We start from the raw sequence: 25,500 nt of genomic DNA, 5'->3' as shown, positions 1-25,500 counted from the left end.
ACCACCATTCAGGTCCCTTAGGTGAGGTATCTCGGTAAGTGCATGTGTAGTTAGGCCCAAACCCGTTGTCTAGTGGGAATACATGTCATTTATACATGCTGCGACTCTTCAGGATAGCCGTTTTTCTTTTACTATCTTTATTTTGGACAGTAGGGTAAGAATACTGATTCTGGCTCACTTTTCCCCATGTAAATGAATGGGGGATTTTCAGCGATTCATAATTTTTTTCCCTAAAAATAAATCCCCTTTTTATCCCAAGGTATATTTATTTGTCTCCCCTTTTAACTTGGAGGTTGAACCTCATTGAATTGAACAGCTCACTCATTGAACCTATAAAGATTTGTTCATTCTCAAATTCCTTCAATAGTTTAATTTTCTTTGCACAATAATCCCCATCTAAAATATTGACAAACAAAACATTTGAATCTTTATATTTTTTAAGATACCCCATTTGTGCCATTACGAAATGATAAACTTCTCTTAATGCTCTTGTTTGACCACCTCCTGAGCCACAGGTTATTTTTTGTTAAGCCCCGCCCACTTTTCTTTAAGCCCCGCCCACTTTTGTTAAGCCCCGCCCACTTTCCACAAGGTATTCAATAAGCCCCGCCCACTTTTCTTTAAGCCCCGCCCACTTTTGCTAAGCTCCGCCCACTTTTCATAAGGTATTTTTTCTAAGCCACGCCCACTTTTCCTAAGCCCCGCCCACTTTTGCTAAGCTCCGCCCACTTTTCATGAGGTATTTTTTCTAAGCCACGCCCACTTTTCCTAAGCCCCGCCCACTTTTGCTAAGCTCCGCCCACTTTTCATAAGGTATTTTTTCTAAGCCACGCCCACTTTTCCTAAGCTCCGCCTACTTTTGCTAAGCCCCGCCCACTCTTACATCATTTCCAGTTCATCTCTGACTCACAAAGAAATCACTAGAAAATTACAGGATGTTATGGTTTTGAAAAATTTCCCAATGAAGGCTTGCCTAGGCTTGCCCAGGGAATTTCCAAAGGAAGCCACACCCACCAGTCTTTCTCTATAAAAGCTTCAAACCCAGGCTCCATTTTAAACATTTGTTTTTGCTGGCAATGGTGTTTTGTGTGCTTGTCTCGAACTCTCTGTCTTCTATGGAACTAAACCTTCAAGTTGATGAACTGGATTCAAACCTCTTATCTATTGAGGTAAGATTTTTTATTTTCCTATTTTCAAACTTTGATTGAAGCATACTCATTTAATAATTAAATAACTTAATTAATACATTATTATTTTCTCTCACAGGAAATTGTGTCTGAAATACGAAATGAAAATACTGCTTTTGCTACAACTTGGGGGAAATTGTTGGCTTGGTTGAAGACCTTATGAGCGACCAAGACCTTGAGTGGGATGACTTTGGTGTTCCTTGGAACTCTCTGTCTTGTATGGAACTAAACCTTCAAGTTGATGAACTGGATTCAAACCTCTTATCTATTGAGGTAAGATTTTTTATTTTTCTATTTTCAAACTTTGATTGAAGCATACTCATTTAATAATTAAATAACTTAATTAATACATTATTATTTTCTCTCACAGGAAATTGTGTCTGAAATACGAAATGAAAATACTGCTTTTGCTACAACTTGGGGCGAAATTGTTGGCTTGGTTGAAGACCTTATGAGCGACCAAGACCCACAGAACGAGTTCGTCCTTGATGACCCAACCAAAGAGTTATACCTTGGAGACCAGCAAAATCCTGAAAAAGAGTTTTACAGCAATAGTACTCATTGTGAGTTATCAAGACAATACCCACTGAACAAGTTATACCTTGATGAGCCAGAATACAAGTTTTACCTTGGAGACTCACAAATTTTGAAAAAATCAGTAAATGAGTTCTGCCTTGATGGTTTAAATAACTACCTTGGAGACTCAGGAAAAGGGTTCTGCCAAGATGGTTCTAAATATGGGGCCGACCTTGGAGACTCACAAATTTTGAAAAAATCAGTAAATGAGTTCTGCCTTGATGGTTTAAATAACTACCTTGGAGACTCAGGAAAAGGGTTCTGCCAAGATGGTTCTAAATATGGGTCCTACCTTGGAGACTCACAAATTTTGAAAAAATTAGTAAATGAGTTATCCTTAAGAGACTTTGTAAGTTGGTTTTACTTTGAATACTTGAAATGTGGGTTCTGGATTGATAACTCACAATGTGATACATATCTTGGAAACTCAACGGGAATGTGGTTATACCTTGAAGACTTGGAAAGTTGGGTTTATGTTGGACACTTGAAACTTTTTTGGGGGCTTTTATTTATTTATTTATTTATTTATTATTATTATTATTTTATTTATTTATATTTTGGAGACTTTTGGAGTTGCTATCACTCTTTGGGATCTAAACCTATCGATGTAGTTCTTTGTCGGATGGTGCTTGATGGGAGCAAGATCAAGAAAGTTCTGGGAAGAAAGTGCAGGCTTACTCCCCCTTTCTACGTCATCAAACCTGAAAGCCTTAAAAGACAGAATTGGAAGAAGAGAAAAAAAAAAAAACGTAAAATATATATATATATATATATATATATATATATATATATATATATATATATATATATATATATATATATATATATATATATATATATATATATATATATATATATATATATATATATATGTGGAATCCCTGTGTATCCCTATACACATATATACAGTTCCTTGGACTTCATATATATATATATATATATATATATATATATATATATATATATATATATATATATATAAGGGAATATATATATATAGTATCCCTGTGTCGTAAGAGGCGACCAGGGTTGCGTCAGGAAGGGCATCCGGCGTAAAACATGTGCCAAATCACTATGCGGATCATACGGATGATCCGCTGTGGCGACCCCTAACGGGAGCAGCCGAAAGAAGAAGAAGAAGAAGAAGATATATATATATATAGGTGGAAATCTCATTTTGAAAAAGACTGTGTTGGGTGAGGATTGAGTTGGGGTTGAGATTTTGAATGTGAGGGTTGGGGTTGAGATTTTGAATGTGAGGGTTGGGACACACACACACATACACATCAACAAACAAAAGTTAAGCCTTGACTATTCAGTTGAGGATTCTGTGTTTGGGGTTCACAGATCTAAGAACGTCCCCCTTGACACACATTATATACTGTTATACACCTCGGACTTGGCCCTCGAGTGTCCACAACGGTGTATAGTAGGAGGGAGTGAAGCGCCAACCTATTGCTCCCATTGCACACACACACACACACACAAACAAAAGTTAAACCTTGACTATTCAGTTGAGGATTCTGTGTTTGGGGTTCACAGATGTAAGAACGTCCACCCCTTGACACACATTATATACTGTTATACACCTCGGACTTGTCCCTCTAGTGTCCACAAAGGTGTATTATCTGCTTAGTTTTGTCTTTTGTAATTCCTGTGAATAAAATGAACCTAAAATCTCTTCCCCTTCCAAATCATATATTTTATAAGTCCAAGGAACTGTATCTATTACATCAACAATTTTAAAAAGTTATTTCGTCCATCGTTCAGTAAAACCCTTTTCAAAATGAGATTTCCACCTATATATTCTTACGATATCACCAACTTTGAACTTAGGTTTTCTGACATTAATCTCTTTTTCATATTTTAATTTTGTAAATGTTTCTGATGGCTTCATATTCGTTGACGTGTGAATCGTGTCATTATACTTATCCACAATATCCTGAATAAAAGATAACCATTGTTGTGAACCGAGTTGTGTGAATTTTTTATATAGTCTCTCTTTTAAGGTACGATTAAAACGTTCAACAACAACTGCCTTCCCTTCATTAAAGGTACTGTATAATGTAATACTGTTATTTTTTAGAAAATTCATAAATGTCTTGTTATAAAACTCTCTACCCTCATCAGTCCACAATTTCTTAGGTTTTCTCTTACTTTTATTAAATATCTGTTGAAAAGCTAACATAAGAGTATTACCTGTTTTGTTTTTTAAAGGGACAACCCACGCATATCTACTCCTCAAATCAATAACGGTTAAAGCATACTTGTACCCCTTATCATTATTGAGTTCAATCAAATCAGCAGACCAGATATAATCAACTTCCTTGGAATAAACTTTCCTTCTCTGAAACTTTGTGAATATTGGTTTATGTAATTCATCAGCTAATTGCTCTTCAGTCTTAATGGCATCATTAGAGCCTATAAGTTTTTGAATTTCCAAGTCCAAGTTTCAATTTAGCACTAATCATCTTCTTCACGATGAACCTATCAACTTTTTCTCTCAAGGTTGGATTTTGTATCAGAGACAAATTATACAACATTTCTCTATCGGCTTCATGCTTTTCTTCCAACGTTGTGGTATTCCCATAATCAATATCGTGTCTCATGCACACTTCATCAACTCTATTGATTGGTTTACTCCAGGATTTAGGATTGTCTGCCTCATCTAATCTTTTATCCAAGTTTGTGCCTGGACCACAGAAAGAATACCCTGGAAGATGTAATTCCCCTGGTATTCCAGTAGTTGTAAATTTACTTCCTGATAAAAACTTTTGTATATCTCCTCCGAGTTTGTGTTTGGAGATAAATTGATTTTTTTTGAACCACACACCGAACATATACCTTTTTGTATAACCCTGTTATTTTTACTTTTAATATATGAAATATTTTTAGTATTAGTTTTCTTTTTACATTTGAGACAATAACTCATTTATTTATGAGAAAAATTTCTGCAGAGTGCAAAAACCTTTTTAGTTTCCAACATGCACATTTGAATCTTAATTTTTAAAACATAAAGAATCCTTAGAAATGCCTTCACTCTCTCCTCCATTTATGTAAGAAAAAACTTGAATTAAAATGAATAGCTTGACGATGCTAATAGTTTTGTTGAAAGTATTGCAAATAGACTTGTTAATTCTTTGTATTCCTTCCTGGTGGGATAAGTTATTTTCTTTAATACCTCTATTCTTTTTTGAATCTCACTGGTTTCCATATTTTGATATTTATTCATTCTCTCTCTTTCCTCCCTCTCTCTATTCTCTCTTTCCTCCTTCTCTCTCTTCTCCTTTTCCTCCTTCTCTTTCTTCTCCCTCTCTCTCTTCTCTCTTTCCTCCCTCTCTCTATTCTCTCTTTCCTCCTTCTCTCTCTCCTCCTTCTCCTTTTCCTCCTCTTCCCTCTCTTCTTCAACTCCTTCCTCATCCCTTACTATACTTGAATCGTTTACACCCCATAGAATATTATACATATATTCATCAGGATTTCTTGTTATTCCTGTATCCAAAATAATTTTTTACAACAGGAAACCAATAAAATTTCTTTTGAATTTCTAAAAGAGCCTTACCTTTTCTTAACCTTATAATTTTTTCATTATTTAACATTCTAATTAAATCTAAAGTTGTCGGTTTATCAACATCAGCATAATGCCAATCTTTTATTGAAAATACCTCATTCTTATGTTGTAGAACATATTTATTAAAATACCGAATACCCTTTTCTTGAAGGTATGCTTGAACACAGAAATGATAATTTTCTTGAAGCCTTCTTGCTGTCATTTATGTATTAGAAATATATGTTAGAATAATATTATGGCACGAAACACCTCCCCATCTTCCCATAGTTAAATCATTTTGTATTTCCTTACTTATTATATATAATCCTGTTTTTCTGTTTTCATGAGATAAACAAGGGCAAAACCATTATTATATTTACCCTTATTAAATTCTTTTATTTGTTGTTTACTAATCGTGGCTCCACAAAACTCATTCTCGATACCAAGTGGATAATATTCTTCCTTACGAGACTGATTTAATTGTTCCAGGTCTTCGAGGTTAATTTTAAATGACCAATTATACCCTAAATCATTCATATCATACCCCCATTGTTCTATTCTCATACAAACGATACGCCCTTCTTTATAAAAATTTATTTTAATTCGAACTGTGAATTCTGTATGACCTGGAGATAATATCAACACTTCTGTATCTTTAGAATACACAGCCGTTTTATTTAAGTATATATATTGTGATAAATCGCTTAATCTCACCAAGTCATTCGCGTCAGTCGGGCTTGGATAATTTTTTAATTTATAAGCATTTTTCATGTTAATATTTTTGTTTATATTATATTTATGTCGTTCAGCCTGTGCCTTTGTGTAATAATTTGATAAATCAATATCCAGTTCTTGAGATACACCAAAGATAGAACCATCTTTACCAACATAAGTCATTTATATTAGATTAAAAATAATATCATAAAATTTTTTATTTTTGTTGAGTTGAAATAACACATATAGACATAATTGACCACAACACTTGGAATTTAATTCTTGGACTTGAAATGTTTGATAAACACCATTCTGTAAGAATTTTATGACTTCAACAGGTGGTGGAAGACCAAAACTATCAAAATAATATTTGTCTTGACTATTAAAAATACAAATCCAATGAGAACCGTTCCCATCATTATCTTCTAAGTTCATAATAATATTCTTTGTATGTTTCGACACATTTGTTAATTCATCTCTCATACAAATAACCACATTATGAATTTTTAATTTCTTACAATATTTGGCAAGTTGTAAATTTGATGTTGTATTCTTTCCAAATTCTTTCAACCACTCATCAATGCTCATTTATTTATTAGAAAGATATAATCCATTACCTCTTTTCGTTAATTTTACACCTGCTTGTGCTATAGAAGAAAGCATATCTCCAACTAACAATCTCGCTTTATCAGGCAGACCTTCAAGTTTTTCAGCAAAATCTACAATTACACCACTTCCACTAATTTGTTTCTCCAACTCTTTGTTATGTCTTTCCAATTCTTTTTGAGCCTGGAGTTGAGCCTTCCTTTCGTTGGCAGTTTTGACCGCTGTTGAAATACCACCCGTCAATGCTCCAACCGCACTTAAACCAGCAAATAAAGGAATTAGAAATGGGAGAAATCCTCCACTCGTCTCTCTTATTGAATATTTTTTCAACATTGGTTTTGTCATTTTAATTTTAAGTGAGCCAGTGTCATTCAAGATTTTAACCTGTTCTCTTGTGAGCAAAACATCAATTCTTACTGCTCCTTTTCTCTGAATTGTATTAACGTTAATCGTACAAGGCTTTTGATTTTGAACACAAGATGATAGTTTATGAAGATTGATTTGATTAACATATACCCCAGTTGGTACTTTGCCACTCATTTATTTAACAAAAAAATTATGTGAGACTAATCATCACACCATTATCTGTATTAATCTGCAATTCTGTTTCTTCCAAAAGCAAACAATATGTATCAACTTCTTCACTCTCTCCTCTTTCAATGTATAGGGAAGTATCCACTCGATTAGACTTTATAGTTTCTTTTTGAGCGCTCAGGTCAAACGTATAGATTGTATACAAACTTTTAAATGCTGTCATATCCAAAATAGGTTCTTTATTTCCATTACTTTCACACACCTTTTGGTAAGACTTGTATGCTTCAGCAAAATCATTTTTTTCCCAATTAATTTCCAATCTATCTCGTGGATAAAATGTTCCATCTAGAGAAACGCGAAGTTGTTTCACCTTAGCATTATCACTCAATGCATTATTCTTATCAGTCGCAGTATCACCATCTGGCTTTTTAAAAATCATCCACAGATATCGTGGCTTTCCTTCCAGAACACCCAAATTCCACGTGTAAGTAGTTTGATTGAGTTTAACGTGTTGACATCTTATTTTGAGGTATGATACACTGAGTGGTTTTTTTGAGTTAAGTCTTCGATTCAACATCTCTTCTGTTTTAAGATTAGGAGTATATTCACTGATATACCAACTCATCTCCTCAATTACAAATTTATTCTGTTCACCAAAAGCACTACCAACACCAAAAAGCAATCTATTTTCATTATCATTCCTTTGTAGTTGAAATCTAATTTTAAGACCATACAGAACTTTATCATAATCACAAAATCCAAATATACCTTTAAGAGGAACTGCCACAGTAAAACTATTTTCTGCTTTTGTATCATCATTATACATTCCTTTCCTTTGAATATATCCAGGGTCTGTGTTTGTTCCCGTTGACATATCAGGAATAAAACCTTCGACAGACCCCTTTCCCATTCTATCACTGAATGTATAGAGTGTAAATTTCATCATTTCAGATACAGCAGAGACATAATCAACCGCTTCAACTTCTTGTGTTCCAATATACAATCGCACACTATCAAACATTTTCCAGAAGAAATCATTTACAAGTGTAGCGTTTGTGTTATTCCCAGCCTTAGTGAATTTAAATTTACACAACAAGAAACTTTCGGAGAGATTCAAATAGGTTTGTTGATTATTTATTTCAAAACTTTTTGTACCATTTGTATTCCAGTCTGTTCCAGTTATTGCATTTACCTTGAAGTAATCTTCTTTTTTAGTGGAGTTTGAGATAATAATAGTATCATCCAAATCATAGATACTATCAATTGCTTCCATACTTGTATTTATTTAGGAAAAAAGATGTTAAAACTTTTGAAACCCTGATCCAAGTATTTGAATTATTTTCTGTCGTTCTTGGGGGGACAACTGAGTTTTACCTTTCTTAATTTCTTTTATTGCTTGTAATTTATGAGATTCTTTCTAAGCATCTTTTATACTCTTTACAGCACCTGCTACATTTCCCACAGCAGAAGCAGTTGAACCAATTAGGTCTTTATGTTTAAGAATAGTTGAACCAATACCCATGAGAGTATCAATTATCCTCTAAATTGATGTCCAACACCCCTTTGTCTCTTAGGTTTATAGTATCCTCTACCAAGATACATACCTTCACCCTTGTAGTATGGGGAAAGGAACATCCCATCCCCTGTAATTATTTTATATTTTCCCAACTCGTGCTTCCTCACAATAACCATCGTATTTATTTATTGAAAAACTTCACGTAGGTGAATTCTGATGGATATAACTTCTCCATTAAAAGAAATCACACGATTATCTTGGTCCGTTATCCTAAAATTTACTCTGTGTATGGTTTTTCCTGACACAGGTAGATAAACCAAATTTTTAGGCTCCATATTGAATTTATAACCAATTGGGGTTGAGTATGCGCTGAATGAAAATATTGTATTTGTTTTTAATCCATCATTATAAGCACCATCAATCAAATCACAGTGAATTAACACCGAATTTATTCCTGAGGATATTTGAATGACATTATCACTGTAAAACGTCCCATTAGTTTCAATCTTTTTTGAGGAGAAACCTAATAACTCTCTAAATGAATTATCAATTGTGAAATCAACCTTGTAGTTATTTTTAACTTTAATCGTTGATTTTGAAGTATGTTTTTGAATGTTTATAACAATATTTTTTGGTTCATCACCCTGTTCTTTCATAAGACGAGCAATTTCGGAAGATATTTGAGAAATCTCCTATGCTCCGGGTGAGACTGTTATCGTTTTGTATCCACTTCCCGGATTATAACTAAACTTGTCATTTTTCTCGGTTATATTAAATAAGGTATTATAAGTCTCCATGGACAATAAAGATGCCTCATATTCTTTTGTTGTGTCAAGTTGTAGTGGGTATGGGAATGAAGATGTGTGGTCACTTGTTGTGAAATTAAAACTCAGGATTGTGCTTCTCATCTTATTTAATATGAGATAAAATGTCTTTATATTGAGATTTATTAATTATTTTCATGTTCATCAACTGGTCTAAAATGGCTGATGCTTCATTAAAACAATTATTATTTCCAGCCTTCTTACTGCCGAACAACAATAACAGTCTATTAACTAATTGCGATGGGTCATTTGGAAGAAAACTAATACCTGAACCAAGGATACTTAAAGCCTGAATAATGTGTTTCTCCTTCTCATTCTTCCTACTTTTACCAGAAAGAATAACCTTATAATTTAGAGTGTTCAGCAAATCAATATATACTCTATCATCATTATTTTCCATATCCAATGGTTTATCAATATACTTTGATTCATCCCTCACAGTTGAACCTTGTCTTCCATCTTTTGTGAGAAGAAACATTAATCTCGGAGTTAGTTTAACAGGGGTTGAGCAGAACTTAAGAACCTTAATTCATCATTAAATATCAATACCTTTTCTTGAACAAGATGAAATATTGCTGGTTGTTCTGTTGGAATGAGTCCTGCTTTGGTTTTTGAATCCGCTGAATATTCATTGTTTTGAACAGCATTCACAATATAATCAGGGGTTGATTAATCTCTTTCAGTTGTTGAAATAAACCTTCATCATCATATTCTAATTCTCCTAAATGCTCTAATTCTTCCTCCGTCATTTGACTGAAATCTTTTAACATTTGAAGCTTTCTAGGAGTATATTCTACTGTGGGAACTGTGGAAACATCTTTCATTTTTCTTGGGAAGTTTTTAAAAGTGGTTTAAAAAATTTCTCTTGTTTTTTTTTCAAATGCTTCTTCGCCCGTTAGTTTCTGTCTGCGTTTCTTCTTTATGTCTTCCTGTTGTTTTACAACTTTTGAAACCAACTCTTGATGTTCCTTAAATCTTCTTGCTCTTTCTTTTGTATCCATTTATTTATTGTAAAATATCATTTAATGAATTGTAAAGATTAACAGGGAAATTTTCCTTTTCTTCATCATTCAAGTAGATGTGTTCAAATAAATCCTTTTCTTTAAATATTTCATCAAATTCTTTATTAACATTAATGCGAGTTGTAATTTCTTCTTCACTAATCCTTGCATCTCTGCTTTTCATACGTTTGTGTTGAGTTTCTTCATCAACATCAAAACCGAATGATAAAATCTTCACTCCGCTCAGATATTTAATAATTTGTCTCGTTCCTTCTGGATTAGTTTCTAATATCCCAACACCACCAGATTTTAGTTTCTTTAACTCACTCTTACAATGTGAATATTTTGTTGTACCAAGAGAAACCTCCTCAAATATTTGTCCTTCATTCCTCAATCGCATATGTTCCTCCACTGAAATATAGTGATAATCTTCACCTTTTACTTCTCCAGGTCTTATTGCTCTAGTTGTTGTTGATACAATGCGTATCACGGGGTGTTTTTAAGTAAATTTACAATATTCTCATTTGTACTACACAAGAACCTTGATTTATGAAAGTTTTTTTCCAGAAGCAGATTTACCCACAAGATTTATAATAATAGTTGTCATTTATATATGTAATTGTTTATAAAACAAAAAATATATCCCTTAATATCTCATCTTGTTTCACAACAATATATTTATATTTTTCAGTCGTGTGCTTCATATAATCCTCAAATTTCTTTTTACTACATAATGTAGAACAATTATCTCTCCAAAAATTATTGATATCTATTGAATTTAACTTGAATAAAATAAAAGTATTAGCATTGTTTCTGATGGAACGACGAGGAAGTTGAAAGTACGATTGACTAAGATAAATACAATTACAAGAAGAATGTCTCCCTCTTGTGTAGTAGCTGTCCATTACCGTTTGGTTTCTCTCATTAACACAATCATCAAAGATAACGAGGTTCTTTTTTGATTTATCCAAATCTTGCGGAGACGGTATATCATCCGTATTATCACTAAGAATACAATTTATAAGATTTGATTTCTTTTTACATCTCTGTGTATCACAAAATAGTTGAATTATATCTTCAATGTTATAATCATTTAGGTTTTTTGACGTTTAAATAAACCTATTATATCTTCTTTTTGAAGACCAGCATTAAAACCTTGTGAGAGTAGTTGATACTCTGGTTGAAAACTCGACTTTGTGAAAATTATTAAATTATCATAATCTAAAAAGTTGGGAGTGAGGAGCATTTTTAAAAGTAAGCAGGTTTTTCCACATCCACTTGAACCAACTATGAGACATCTTAATGAATTTTGGGAGATTTTTATGGTTGTTAAATTTTATCTTATTTTCCCAAATAGGTAAAAAATCATTCATTTATATATTTGAAAAACAGGTTATTTAATTTATTATTAGCTTTTTTAGAAACTCTATATTTTATCCTAAGTTCAGGTTTAATTTCAAGATAATCCATTATTTTATTTATACAATATCTTGTGTTGATATTTCCCTGAAAATTACATCCATGAATAATATACAACAACAATCCTTTGAACATTTCTCTTATACGTTCAGTTTCTTCCCTTGTAAGGAAAGGTGTGTTATCATCCTCATACTTTACATTCATTTCTCTAATCAATCTTGTAAAGTAATTCATTTTTGGTGTAAATCTAAAAGAATTATTTTCCTTTTTATATTTTTTATTATCATTAATTAGAAGATAATCACAGAATATACATTGTTTATAGGCTTTTGACTCTGTGTTTAATCCCCGTCTTTCACACGCAGGACAATTCTCAAATTTGTCATATGGAGAATCAGGAAAGTCTAGCATATTTATAAAGTAAAACTTTACTTAAACTGAAATTCATCTATACTTTCAGTTGTATATTACCATCGATATCGATATACTTTTTTCATTATCAGATTCAACGACAACATTTTTTATATTAAAGGTAATTTTAAAATTATCGTTAACTACTATTGAACGAAATGTCATTTCACCTGATATATTAACATCCTTTATTTCATCAGGATTTACATCTTTAAGGTTGTTGAAAAAAATACAAATTTCTCCTTGCATATTACAGATGGTCTTATCTTTTCTTTCTAAAGCTTCATCCATAAGGTTTTTGTTCTTTGATAGTTTTTCTTGTTTCATTGCTTTTTCTAGTTTTGAATATATTACTAGAAGGAGAGGAGAAACTTTTGTTAGAGATACTTTAATTGATGTTCTACCAGGTATACTAAAAGCCCTTCCACTGAAGGAAATTGAAGAACTCATATTATTTACCATAATAGTTTTTATCCAATAGTTGTTATATTTATCTTTGTTCAATTTTACATCCTTGACATATTTCTCAGTATCTTTAACAGATGAAGAGATTGATTGAAACTTGTCTTTTGTGTCTTGAAACATTGTATTTATTAAGTGAAAAAGTTGGAGGATAAAATGTTTTTAAGCACAGATTCACCTATAAATTAAACGAAATTTTCATCAAGAAAATTTTCGTTTAAGCAAAGTTTTATTCTATAAATATGGTGAATACAACGTACTGCGATGTTTGTAATCACGAATATAAACATTATAGAAAACACCTCCGAACCAACAAACACACATTTAATCTGTTTCATAAAATATCTCCTCTTGAGTTGGAAAGAAAACATTGTGATATCTGTTCAAAGGATGTTTTGAAGAGTAGTTATAATAAACATCTTCAATCACAAAAACACAAGAAAAATGAGTTTAAAGTAAAGGGAGACTATTATATTGAAAACACTGATGGGGCATTTAAAGGGCATATAAAAATAAGGATTTTTCAATTTGGAGAACCCGGTCCATCATCAATAGCTGAATCAATTGAAATAGTGAAACCCGATGTTGAAAAATTTATTAAAAAGACATTAAAAGAAATGAAAACTTTAAAGTTTTATATGGGAGTGAAAATGAATATGAAAAGACAAGATGAAGAACAAACTCCTTATATGAGAACAGATCTTCATTTTATAACATCATTTCAAGATTTTTTGAATAGTGGGGTTTATGAAGAACTATCAAGACAAGAGGAGGATGTTGATAATACAGTGGTAGGAAGTGGATTCAATATTAAAAAAATCATCTTTTTAGATATACACATTCTAAAATCAAACCCTCTTAAAGCTTCTTCTTATATTGAATTACCAAAAGAAATAAAACTAAAGAAGGCAGTTGTTAATATTAAGAACAATGATAATAAATGTTTTCTCTGGTCTGTTCTTGCTCACTTACATCCACCAAAATGTAATTCAGAAAGAGTAAAACAATATATGAAATATGAGAATACCTTGGACATTAAAGATTTTAAATTCCCAATGCCATTAACAGATATTCCTAAATTTGAGAAAAAGAATAATCTTTCTATTAATGTATATGGATTAACGGATACAAACAAAGTTCAAATATTAAAAATTTCAAACAACTATAAAAATGAAGAAACACACATTGACCTTTTATATTTTAGTGTTGGAAAGAATTCACATTACACATACATCAATAATTTATCAAGATTAATCTCTTCTCAGGTATTCAGAACAGCAAACAAAATATATCCTTGTAAGCGATGTCTTAATTCATTTCATACAAAAGAACGATTAGAACAACATTCAAAATATTGTAGTAATCATAAATCAGCTGTAATTACAATGCCTAAACCTGGTGAAAAGATTTATTTTGAAGATTATAATAAATCTATCATGCACCCATTTGTGATATACGCTGATTTTGAATGTATCCTTAAAAAGATAAATACTGCTTCTCCTAATCCAAAAGAACCATATACAAATAAATATCAAAAACATATTCCTTGTGGTTTCTGTTATTATATCAAATCATCTGTTGGAGAAAAGTATAACAAACTTGAACATTATCGTGGAAAAAATGCTTCACAAGAGTTTGTAAAACGATTAGAAAAGGATTGTATAAGACTCACTAAATTAATGAAAGAAACAAATGAACCGATGAAATTAACCAAAGAAGAAAAATTAGAATTTAGAATGAACAATATCTGTCATATTTGTGAGGGGAAATTAAGGAGTCTAAAGTTAGAGACCATTGTCATCTTACTGGTAAATATAGAGGTCCCGCTCATTCCTGTTGTAATCTTAATTATAAATTACCTTCTTTTATTCCAGTCTTTCTTCACAACAGCGCCAACTATGATACACATCTATTTATAAATGAACTTTCAAAAACACCAGGGAATATTTCTGCTATAACAAACACAAGTCAAAAGTATATTTCATTTTCAAAAATGATATTCACAAAACCTTTAACTCGTATTAGGTTTTTAGATTCTTACAAGTTTATGGGAACACCACTAGCCTACCTCGCATCAAATCTAAGCTCCACGGACTCTTTTCCAAATCTTAATTCATTCTTTCCAAAAGAGGAAATTCTCACTAAAGAGGAAATTCAGATTAAAGAGAGAATTCAAAGTAAAGAGGAAACTCTAATTAATGAAGAAATTCTAACTGAAGATGAAATTCTAATTATAAAGAAAATTCGAACTAAAGAGGAAATTCAGATTAAAGATGAAATTCTGATTAAAGAAGGAATTCTTACGAGAGAGGAAATTCAAACAAGGAATGAAATTCAAAGTAAAGAGAAAATTCTTACAAGTAAGGGAATTTATCCTTATGATTATATGGATTCATTTATGAGATTTAAAGAAACACAACTTCCTTCAAAAGAAAGTTTCTATAATAACCTTTATGAAGAAGAGATAAGTGATAAGGAATATAAACACGCACAAGAAATATGGAAAATATTTAAGATAAAGAACCTTGGAGAATATCATGATTTATATCTAAAAACAGATGTTTTATTGTTAGCTGATGTGTTTGAGGCTTTTAGAACACTCTGTCATAATAAAAATTGTTATGGATTAGACCCTGCCCACTATTTCACAGCTCCTGGTTTAGCTTGGAGTGCAATGTTGAAAATGACAAAACAAGATATAGATTTAATCAGTGATGTTGATATGCTTTTGATGATTGAGAAGTCCAAGAGAGGTGGAATATCACAAGTATGTTCAAAAAGATATGCTAAAGCAAATAATAAATATCTTCCAAATTATGATAGTGAAAAAGATAGTAATTATTTGATGTATTTTGATGCTAATAATTTGTATGGATGGGCAATGTCTCAATCTCTGCCTTATGGTAAATTAGAGTGGGTGGAAGAAAAGGATTATGAAAAGGCTTTGATGAATATTGTTATTTCTTCTCAAGAGGAATTGAATGACGAAGAAGAAGGTTATTATTTTGAAGTTGATTTGAGGTACCCGAGTGATCTTCATAATAAGCATAAAGATCTTCCTTTTGCATGTGAGAAAGAAACCCCAAAGAAAGAATGGTTAAGTGATTATCATAAAAGTTTTAATATTAAAGGTAAATCAACAGAAAAGTTATTAACAACATTCTATGATAAAGAGGGATATGTTTTGCATCAGAGAAGCTTAAAACAGTTTTTGAGAGAAGGATTGAGAGTAGCTAAAATTCATAGAGTTTTAAAATTTAAACAAAGTCCTTGGGTGAAAAAGTATATTCAATTCAATACAGATATGAGAGCAAATACAAAAGTAAAATTTGAAGGGGACTTTTATAAATTAATGAATAATGCTGTATTTGGAAAGACTATGGAAAATGTTAGAAACAGGCAAAACATTAGATTCGCAACATCTTGGAAAGAAGCTTCGAGATTGATAAATAAACCAAGTTTTGAGAGAGAAGAGGTTTTTCAGAGAACTTTTCTGCAATTCATATGAAAAAGGAAAGTATTGTAATGGATAAACCAATTTATATTGGAACAGCAGTTCTTGATTTATCAAAGATATTGATGTATGATTATTTGTATAATGACTTAAAGAAAGAGTATGGTGAAAATGTTTCATTGTTGTATATGGATACTGATAGTTTTATCCTAGATATAAAAACTGATGATGTTTATGAAGATATGAAGAAAAATATTGGAGTATATGATACAAGTAATTTCAGCAAGAAGAGTGAGTTATTTTCCAAAAAGAATGAAAAGGTTATTGGTAAGTTTAAGGATGAGTTGGGTGGAAAAGTAATGAGTGAGTTTATTGGATTGAGAGCAAAGGCATATGCTTATAAGTATGGTGAACAGATTGATAAGAGGTTAAAGGGAATAAAGAAATATGTAATAAAGAAATCAATAACTTTTAGAAATTATTATAATTGTTTGATGAATAAGAAAGAAGAATATAGGAAAATGAATACAATAAGAAGTTATAAACATAACATATATAGTGAAGAAGTAAATAAAAAGGCATTAGGAGCCTTTGATGATAAGAGATTTATTTTAGATAATGGAATAGATTGTGTTCCATATGGATATTGTATGATAGAGTGTATAAAATAGATTATGTTTTAACGATGGGAAGATGGGTTAGGGTTTTTAAGGGCTACCGCCGCGTTTTTTCACAATATATAAATGGTTAAACCAAGTATTAATCAAACTAAAGAGTGGAGAAAATCTCAGTCTTGGTATATAAATGGAAAACATAATGAATGTGAAAAATATCAAATAAGTCTTATTGAAAAAATAACTAAAACAAAGGTAAATAAAACAAATAAGCGAATTAATTTAAAAACTAGTAAGTTAGAGGATGTAAAGAAAAAAATGAATATCCTTGAATGGACTGAAAACTTTGATGGTTATCAATTGAACAATGAAAAAACAATTTACTATAATCTCAAAATGATATGTGGCTCAGGAGGTGGTCAGATGAGAGCATTAAGAGAAGTTTATCATTTCGTAATGGCACAAATGGGGTATCTTAAAAAATATAAAGATTCAAATGTTTTGTTTGTCAATATTTTAGATGGGGATTATTGTGCAAAGAAAATTAAACTATTGAAGGAATTTGAGAATGAACAAATCTTTATAGGTTCAATGAGTGAGCTGTTCAATTCAATGAGGTTCAACCTCCAAGTTAAAAGGGGAGACAAATAAATATACCTTGGGATAAAAAGGGGATTTATTTTTAGGGAAAAAAATTATGAATCGCTGAAAATCCCCCATTCATTTACATGGGGAAAAGTGAGCCAGAATCAGTATTCTTACCCTACTTTGGACCAACCGCCATGATTACCATCACAACCACAACATCAACCACCAACCACAACGCCGCTTCACCACAACCGCCACGAACTTCCCGTCACACCTCGCAACCGTAGCATCGCCACCGTTCTTGCCCCGCTGTGGGTACCGGTGTTGGACTCATGCAGAACGCGCGTCGAACAGCGTGTACAAAATCACGGATTTTGTGCTTCAAAAACAGATCAAAAACGACACACGCCCACTTTTTGCCGTCCAATCGGTGAGCGAGGGGCGAATTGGCCCCGCCCCCAGGGCGATCGATATATGCAAATTTGTGGATCAAAAAGCCTTCACGCCCACTTTTTCTCGGGCCAATGGGGAGCGAGGTGAAAGGTCAAAGGGAGGGGGTCAAAGGCGAAGTTACGGGGGGATAAAAGGACGGTGTTCGTCAGTCAGAAAAGGGAGAACGAGAACGAGAAGGAGTCGAAAGGGAGAACGAGAACGAGAAGGAGTCGACAGGGAGAACGAGAACGAGAAGGAGTCGAAAAGGAAAAGGAGAACGAGAAGGAGTCGGAACGGTGGAGAGTCGAGTGTGGAAGTCTGGAGCCCGAAGCCTGCAGTAGCTGGAGAAGCTGAAGAGAGTCAGACGAGGGGGTGCTCGCGTCGGTGCCAGGAGCTGCACGCCCGAGGGAGGCCGGCAGCGCAACCTGGCCGAGGTGGAGACGCACACCAGGGATAATAAAGATCCTCTATACCCCGAGCATCAGCAACCCCCTCCTGTTTCCCCCCGCGCTGAGATAGTGCGACAAAGGGGGCCCCTTTTCCCACCCCCTGCCTGACACTGTCCGCGAGGCCCGCGGAGAGAGGCGCCATCGCCGCTCCGCATCTCATCACCAGACGGGTAGGCCCGACCCGGTCTCGGCCTCAGGCCTGCCTCATTCTTGAGGGTATTTCTTTTCCTTGGTTTTGGGTATGTGTTGTCGGCGCCGTCTGTGAAGTAGAATTGTATAAGTGTTGCCGTGTGCTCGGTAGTCGGTATTAGCTCTGCACTGTGTTTTCACTTTTATGTTTGCTTTTTGTGTAAATGGAATTGTGTTTTCTTTTTTTGTGTGCATTTGGTGGAATTGTATTTGTGTGCTTCCCGTGTGCCGCGAATAAATGTGCTTTATTGTTGAACTGTTCTCCCGCTTCGCTTCGTCTTTTCCCCCATTGAACCCTCATCTTGCTTCACGTAAAGGGTTGGTAGTGGGCTGAGTACGCCCGATAATTAATCGAACCGTCGAGGTCGACGATAACACCGCTCGGTTATTCTGATAGTACGGAACGGGTCGCTTAAGTGGCCCGTGTCCGAAGTCGACCTGCGGCGAGGTGCGATCGCCCGGTCTACCCTCCGCGTGGGTACTTAGGTAGGTCGAATTTGGCGAGCAACCCTATCCCACGCGGGGGCTGATTGGCTCGATCGCGGTGAGACCGAAAGGTCCACCCGTGACTGGTTCCCGGCGTTAGTCCGAGAGGGTCACGACTGGATTGTCCGTCCGGTGGGCGACGTGCCGCGATTCGAGTTACGTGGCCGTCGCACGCCGGCGGGCGCGAATCCGCAACACTGGTGTCAGGAGTGGGATACAAATTCATCGCCCTCCTCGCGGCACTGGTATCGGAGAACAGGAAAACGGGCTCTCCTGTCTCCGGCTAAATTCACGGGAATCGGTCCAGGGGTGAGAGAAGCGACCCCCGATTCCCTCCAAATTACGAGCGAGCAAATTAACCCTTCACGAGAAGCAAGATGGCGTCTCAAGGCGAGCGGGAGCCGGGGGTATTAGAAATGTATATGTGTAATAATGTAGAGTCCATGGCCCAGGATGGAATCCCCGAGCAGGAAATGTTGATTGTGCAGGAACACGGACTCGCCCAACTGAACCCAGAACCTGAGGTGGGTGCGGCAGCGGCCGCGGTGTATGACACCTCCCCCCCCTCTCCACCAAAACCCTTCCCCGACCCCTGCCGAAACGGCTCACCCAAGCGCACCCGACATGACCCAGCTATACACCATGCTGGCAAAAATGTATGCGGAAACGACAGCGAAGATGATTGCGAACATGAACAAGCAAATGGACGAAGTAAAAACGAAGATGGATGCGAATATGAAAAACGAAATGAAAGGCATGAACGAACAAATGAACGAAAAGATGGATACAAATACAAATGAAGTGAAAACGACGATGGATGCGAATACACAACAAATAAACGAAAAGATGGATACAAAAATGAACGGAATGGAAACAAACATGAAGGAGGAAATGAAAGAGCTACGGGGTGAGACGCAGAACATGGGCCGAAGCCTGCAGGCGGGCATGAAGGCCGTGACCGGGGAGATAAAAATGGCGACTCCACGTGTGGGAGCAAACGAGCTGGGTGGGGGTGCAACGGCTGACAGGCCCGCGGTGGAGGCGGGTGAAAAATAATTCGTGGAACGTGTTGGGCGAGGGTCGTGACGATGACCGAAAGGGAAAAATTAAATGGGGAGACCAAAACGTGTGAGACGAGACACGAGGTGACGACAACGGAAATAATAGTTGAGACAAGGGAGGTAAAGGGTGAAGAGTTGGCAGAGACACGGGAGACAGAAAAAATAGAGGGAAGACTACACGATGAAGATGGGGTAAGTGACGCACACACACACACGGAGGTAGTGGAGGATAATGGGGGTGAGCTCGCGGAGCGTGTAGGGACCCGGTGCGAGCAGCGGGATGGCCTCCTCCAGGAACGAGGGGAGGGAGTATGCCCCCTTGAGGCGAGTCACGACCAGGTGAGTTCGGTCGTGCTTTGCGAGGTTGAGGGGACGAGTGCTGTGGACGGGTGCACGGAGAGCTTGGGGGTGTAGAGGCCCCGGAGACCCTTGTGGGGACACGAATCCCCAGTGTGGTTGTCCCTGTGTGTGTGGTGCAAGGCGTGAGTGCGTTCCCGTGTGTGTAAGCGACCCCGTGTGTGAGTGGTGTGGTGGCGATGGTGCCAGAGTACGTGCTTCCCAGCACGCCGTGTGTGGATGAGGCACGGTGTGTGGATGAGGCACCGCGGGTGAGTGCCCCCGCGTGTGTGGGTGAGGCACCGTGTGTGGAAGAGACCGCGTGTGTGAGTGTCGCCGTGTGTATGAGTGAGGCACCGCGGGCGAGTGCCCCCGCGTGTGAAAGTAGTATGGTTTGTGTGAGTAGTGAGGCATGCGTGAGTGAACGGCCGTATGCAAGGGAGACCGTGTGTGTGAGAGAGCGGTATGTGAGGGAGATGTCGGTTGGCATGCGGGAGCACGCAGCCGCATCTCCCGGTGTGAATGTGATGGAGTGGACTGTGTGCGTCGTAACACGCAGGTGTGCGTGGGTTGAATGGCGACGACGAAGGCGACATGAGAAGAAAGAAAGCCGAGTAGCGGCTGTAGTTGTTTCGAGGACCGTGCCGGGTTCACCCAGCAGTGAGCACGCGGTCCGTGCTGTGCAACGCACGAGACCACCACGTGCTCGCTTGCGAGAGTGAAGTCCCGGTCCGGAAACGCACGCGGTGGATTTGCCGATCCCGCGGACGGACAAAGTTTAGGCAGGTAAATGGATTTGGACCGGACGGGTTCTCCACGCGATCGTGTGTGTTAAGCTCCAACGGGCAAAGCACATGTGTTCGCGTGGGGAACCCCTCGAGACGTGGGGCTTGTGTTTTTTTCTGCGCACGGTGACGTCATGGCTGCACGTGGGGTTGGAATCCGGCAGGAGGGGTATCTCTGCCGGATGGCACCGTCCAAGGAGGGACGAGGAACACGTGCAGCTGCATGACGTCACGGGCAGGTGCAAAGTGCGCGAGCTCTGAGTTGCCGCGCAGGTGCTGCGCATGGAAAAAAAAAAAGGCAAGCCTCACTTTCGGGTGTACAGGATTCCTGGGCAAGGGGTGAAAGACCCCCTTACCTGGGCACAGGATGGAAACTAGTTAGGGGGAAGGGTTAGCTTAGCTAGACCGACTTCATGGGGCAGGGGTAAGTCCTCATGGAGTCCGTGGAATGGATTAGTTAGAGGGATTGTAGCCAGATTTAGGTTGGGAAATAAAATGAATTTTTGAGTTAGAAGACAGTGACAGACTGGTGGATGTGTAGAGTTGACGTAGTTTAGCTACGTAGTGTTAAAAGGAACGTGCTGTAGTTTAAGGGACGACGTGGGAGCACGAGTTCGTTAGGGGATGTAGTTAGGAGTATGGCAGAGTTCAGCGGTGTGTGTGTTGAAGAGTTGGTGAGTTGTGAGGTGAGTACTTGTTGAGTGAGTGAGGCCAGCGGGTCTGTGTGTATGGAGCAAATGGGGAATGCTTGGTGCGATGAGTGATTGGGGGGAGGAGTGACTCCCGCCCAAGGGACCCCGGGGTCAGTGTAGATTGAGTTAGGGGGCTAGTCAAATTGAAAAATGGAGGTCGTTTTGTTGTTGGTGGGAAAGTAGGCTCGAGACCCATTTGGAGGGGTGCAGGAGCCCTGTTGACGGGCTTGGGAGCGTGGCTGCGAAAGGTGAGTATCGCTGAGTGGGTACCCCGGGCACCAGGCTAGTCGGCCGCGGTAGGCCATGGGCCCGTGGGGGGCCGGGATAGAGTAGTGGGCACGGGTGCGCCTGCTTGGTGCGGGGGCCCGGGGCGCCATTAGCCGCGTGGGCAGTGTTGTGGGCACGGGTGACCCTCGGAAAGGGGCCCGGGAGGCCGGCCTGCCACGTGTGCGTTTCAGGGGAGGTGCCATGGGGGCACTCCCGGTGTTAGGGAGCTGGTAGGCTCGGAGGCAGTGTAGTGCCCGGGGTGCCATAGCGGGAGATTCGGCAGAGGGTCGTGCCTGCCAAAGGGAGCCACGTGTCCCAGCCAGGAGACCGTGTGAGGGCACGGAGAGAAAATTGGGGCGAGGCCCGAAATTGTAAGGACACCAACACAGGCGACGGGAATCTGGGTTTATAGAACCAATAGTTTAGCGAGAGGCGCTTGTTGAAAGCCCGGGGTAGTTTAAGAGTTAATGGTTAGGGTAGATTAGGAGATGTACCCCTCCGCACCATCCATCCCCTCGCTGTCGTTGTGGGCCGCTGGACCCACTTGGTGTTAAGATCGCCGAACTCTGGGGAGGCCATTCTGAGGCTTGAGTTGGGCCTCGACACAGGACGTTAGCTCTCCCTTGTTCCCCTCTGGGAAGGGAACGTAGGGGTTGGGAGTAGGCTAGGTGACAGAATAGGTTAGCCGAACAAGGACGATAAAGGGGGTTAGGGGACGATTTATAGTGGGGAAGTAAAAATAAAAACAATAAAAAAATAAGTTGGGGCTAAATTGGGGTTTGACAAATTAAGGGAGTGGGTATGTACAGTGACAGGCAAAGGCGATAGGTGGGAGGGAGACAGGAAGGTAGGTCCGAGCCCGCCTTCCAAGTGGCCAGCACCACCGCACTCCCTCCACCAACTTCCACTGACGGCAAAAGCTGGCCAGCTTCATCTGCAGCTGCTGTGCTGCAAGGCCTGTGCCGGCTGGATCGTCTGCCGGCTGGCTGTTTTTCTGCAAGGCCTGTGCCGGCCATTTCATCTGCCGGCTGGCTGTTTTTTCTTCAAGGCCTGTGCCGGCCAGTTCATCTGCCGGCTGTGTTTGCCTGCAGCGGCCTTCTTCTGCGGGCTGTGTTTGCCTGCTGCCTTTGCCATGCCATGCCCACTGCCCATGTTCACCAGCCCCGTTCAATTTTTGCTTTGCCCCCCCCTGTTCATTTCCATGTGCGCCAGGATCAAGGCAACAGTTTGCAGGCTGCAAGAACTGCCCTGTTGGCAGCTACAACACGGGCCTGCAGTGGCGGCCCGTGCACCGTGTTTGTGTCCATGCATCCATTCGTTGTGCTCATTGCGTGTGCCACTTGAGCTGGCACGGAGACTGCATTTGTGCGGCCCATGCACCGTTGTGGTTCACTGCGTTCAGTTCAAAAGGGAAGGCCTTGGACTGCGTGTGAGCAGCCAGCCACGTTCCCTGTCACCTGCATTGTTTGAGCCAGAGACTGCATGTGGGCAGCCTGGCTCCCTGCTAACTGCTTTTCTTTTGCAGAGTTCAATGATCCTGGGCCATGGTTTAGTGTAAAATTTGTAAGTTAAGGTAAGATGTACTGTAAATATGAGTGCACCCCCGGCATGTATGTCTTAGCGCCGGCAATTTTATTTAAGTCGTCCGTGTGAGTGAGTTTCTTTAGATAGTTACGCAGCCCTCAGGTTATTTATTTTGGGGACACGAATACCATGAATGTCGCACTCAGGGATCCGTAGGTAAGATGTACTAGGGGAAAACTACACATGATGGCACACGAAAATTTGACGACTCGGGACGAGTCTGTAAAAAGGGGAGGGGGTAGTGTTGTGGTTACCAAATTCGCAAACCACCATTCAGGTCCCTTAGGTGAGGTATCTCGGTAAGTGCATGTGTAGTTAGGCCCAAACCCGTTGTCTAGTGGGAATACATGTCATTTATACGTGCTGCGACTCTTCAGGATAGCCGTTTTTCTTTTACTATCTTTATTTTGGACCAACCGCCATGATTACCATCACAACCACAACATCAACCACCAACCACAACGCCGCTTCACCACAACCGCCACGACCTTCCCGTCACACCTCGCAACCGTAGCATCGCCACCGTTCTTGCCCCGCTGTGGGTACCGGTGTTGGACTCATGCAGAACGCGCGTCGAACAGCGTGTACAAAATCACGGATTTTGTGCTTCAAAAACGGATCAAAAACGACACACGCCCACTTTTTGCCGTCCAATCGGTGAGCGAGGGGCGGTGGCCCCGCCCCAGGGCGATCGATATATGCAAATTTGTGGATCAAAAGCCTTCACGCCCACTTTTTCTCGGGCCAATGGGGAGCGAGGTGAAAGGTCAAAGGGAGGGGTCAAAGGCGAAGTTACGGGGGGATAAAAGGACGGTGTTCGTCAGTCAGAAAAGGGAGAACGAGAACGAGAAGGAGTCGAAAGGGAGAACGAGAACGAGAAGGAGTCGACAGGGAGAACGAGAACGAGAAGGAGTCGAAAAGGAAAAGGAGAACGAGAAGGAGTCGGAACGGTGGAGAGTCGAGTGTGGAAGTCTGGAGCCCGAAGCCTGCAGTAGCTGGAGAAGCTGAAGAGAGTCAGACGAGGGGGTGCTCGCGTCGGTGCCAGGAGCTGCACGCCCGAGGGAGGCCGGCAGCGCGACCTGGCCGAGGTGGAGACGCACACCAGGGATAATAAAGATCCTCTATACCCCGAGCATCAGCAACCCCCTCCTGTTTCCCCCCGCGCTGAGATAGTGCGACAAAGGGGGCCCCTTTTCCCACCCCTGCCTGACACTGTCCGCGAGGCCCGCGGAGAGAGGCGCCATCGCCGCTCCGCGTCTCATCACCAGACGGGTAGGCCCGACCCGGTCTCGGCCTCAGGCCTGCCTCATTCTTGAGGGTATTTCTTTTCCTTGGTTTTGGGTATGTGTTGTCGGCGCCGTCTGTGAAGTAGAATTGTATAAGTGTTGCCGTGTGCTCGGTAGTCGGTATTAGCTCTGCACTGTGTTTTCACTTTTATGTTTGCTTTTTGTGTAAATGGAATTGTGTTTTCTTTTTTGTGTGCATTTGGTGGAATTGTATTTGTGTGCTTCCCGTGTGCCGCGAATAAATGTGCTTTATTGTTGAACTGTTCTCCCGCTTCGCTTCGTCTTTTCCCCCATTGAACCCTCATCTTGCTTCACGTAAAGGGTTGGTAGTGGGCTGAGTACGCCCGATAATTAATCGAACCGTCGAGGTTCTGATAGTACGGAACGGGTCGCTTAAGTGGCCCGTGTCCGAAGTCGACCTGCGGCGAGGTGCGATCGCCCGGTCTACCCTCCGCGTGGGTACTTAGGTAGGTCGAA

The 25,500-nt window shown here is 39.0% G+C and overlaps 1 long non-coding RNA gene across 1 annotated transcript; it reads left to right on the top strand.

Moving 5' to 3' along the window:
• The first annotated feature begins 456 nt into the window (after window positions 1–456).
• On the top strand, window positions 457–2,523 carry LOC147025888 (uncharacterized). The gene is made up of 3 exons (XR_015058789.1): window positions 457–1,169; window positions 1,267–1,460; window positions 1,558–2,523. It is a non-coding gene; the product is annotated as an uncharacterized LOC147025888 (long non-coding RNA).
• The last annotated feature ends 22,977 nt before the right edge of the window (window positions 2,524–25,500 follow it).

Source organism: Eptatretus burgeri, chromosome 5 (genome assembly GCF_056783735.1).
Source record: "Eptatretus burgeri isolate ZD-2024b chromosome 5, Ebu_testis_v1, whole genome shotgun sequence".
Lineage (NCBI taxonomy): Eukaryota > Metazoa > Chordata > Myxini > Myxiniformes > Myxinidae > Eptatretus > Eptatretus burgeri.
Note: the sequence above shows the minus strand (reverse complement) of the source record. Positions and strands in the feature narration are given on the sequence as shown.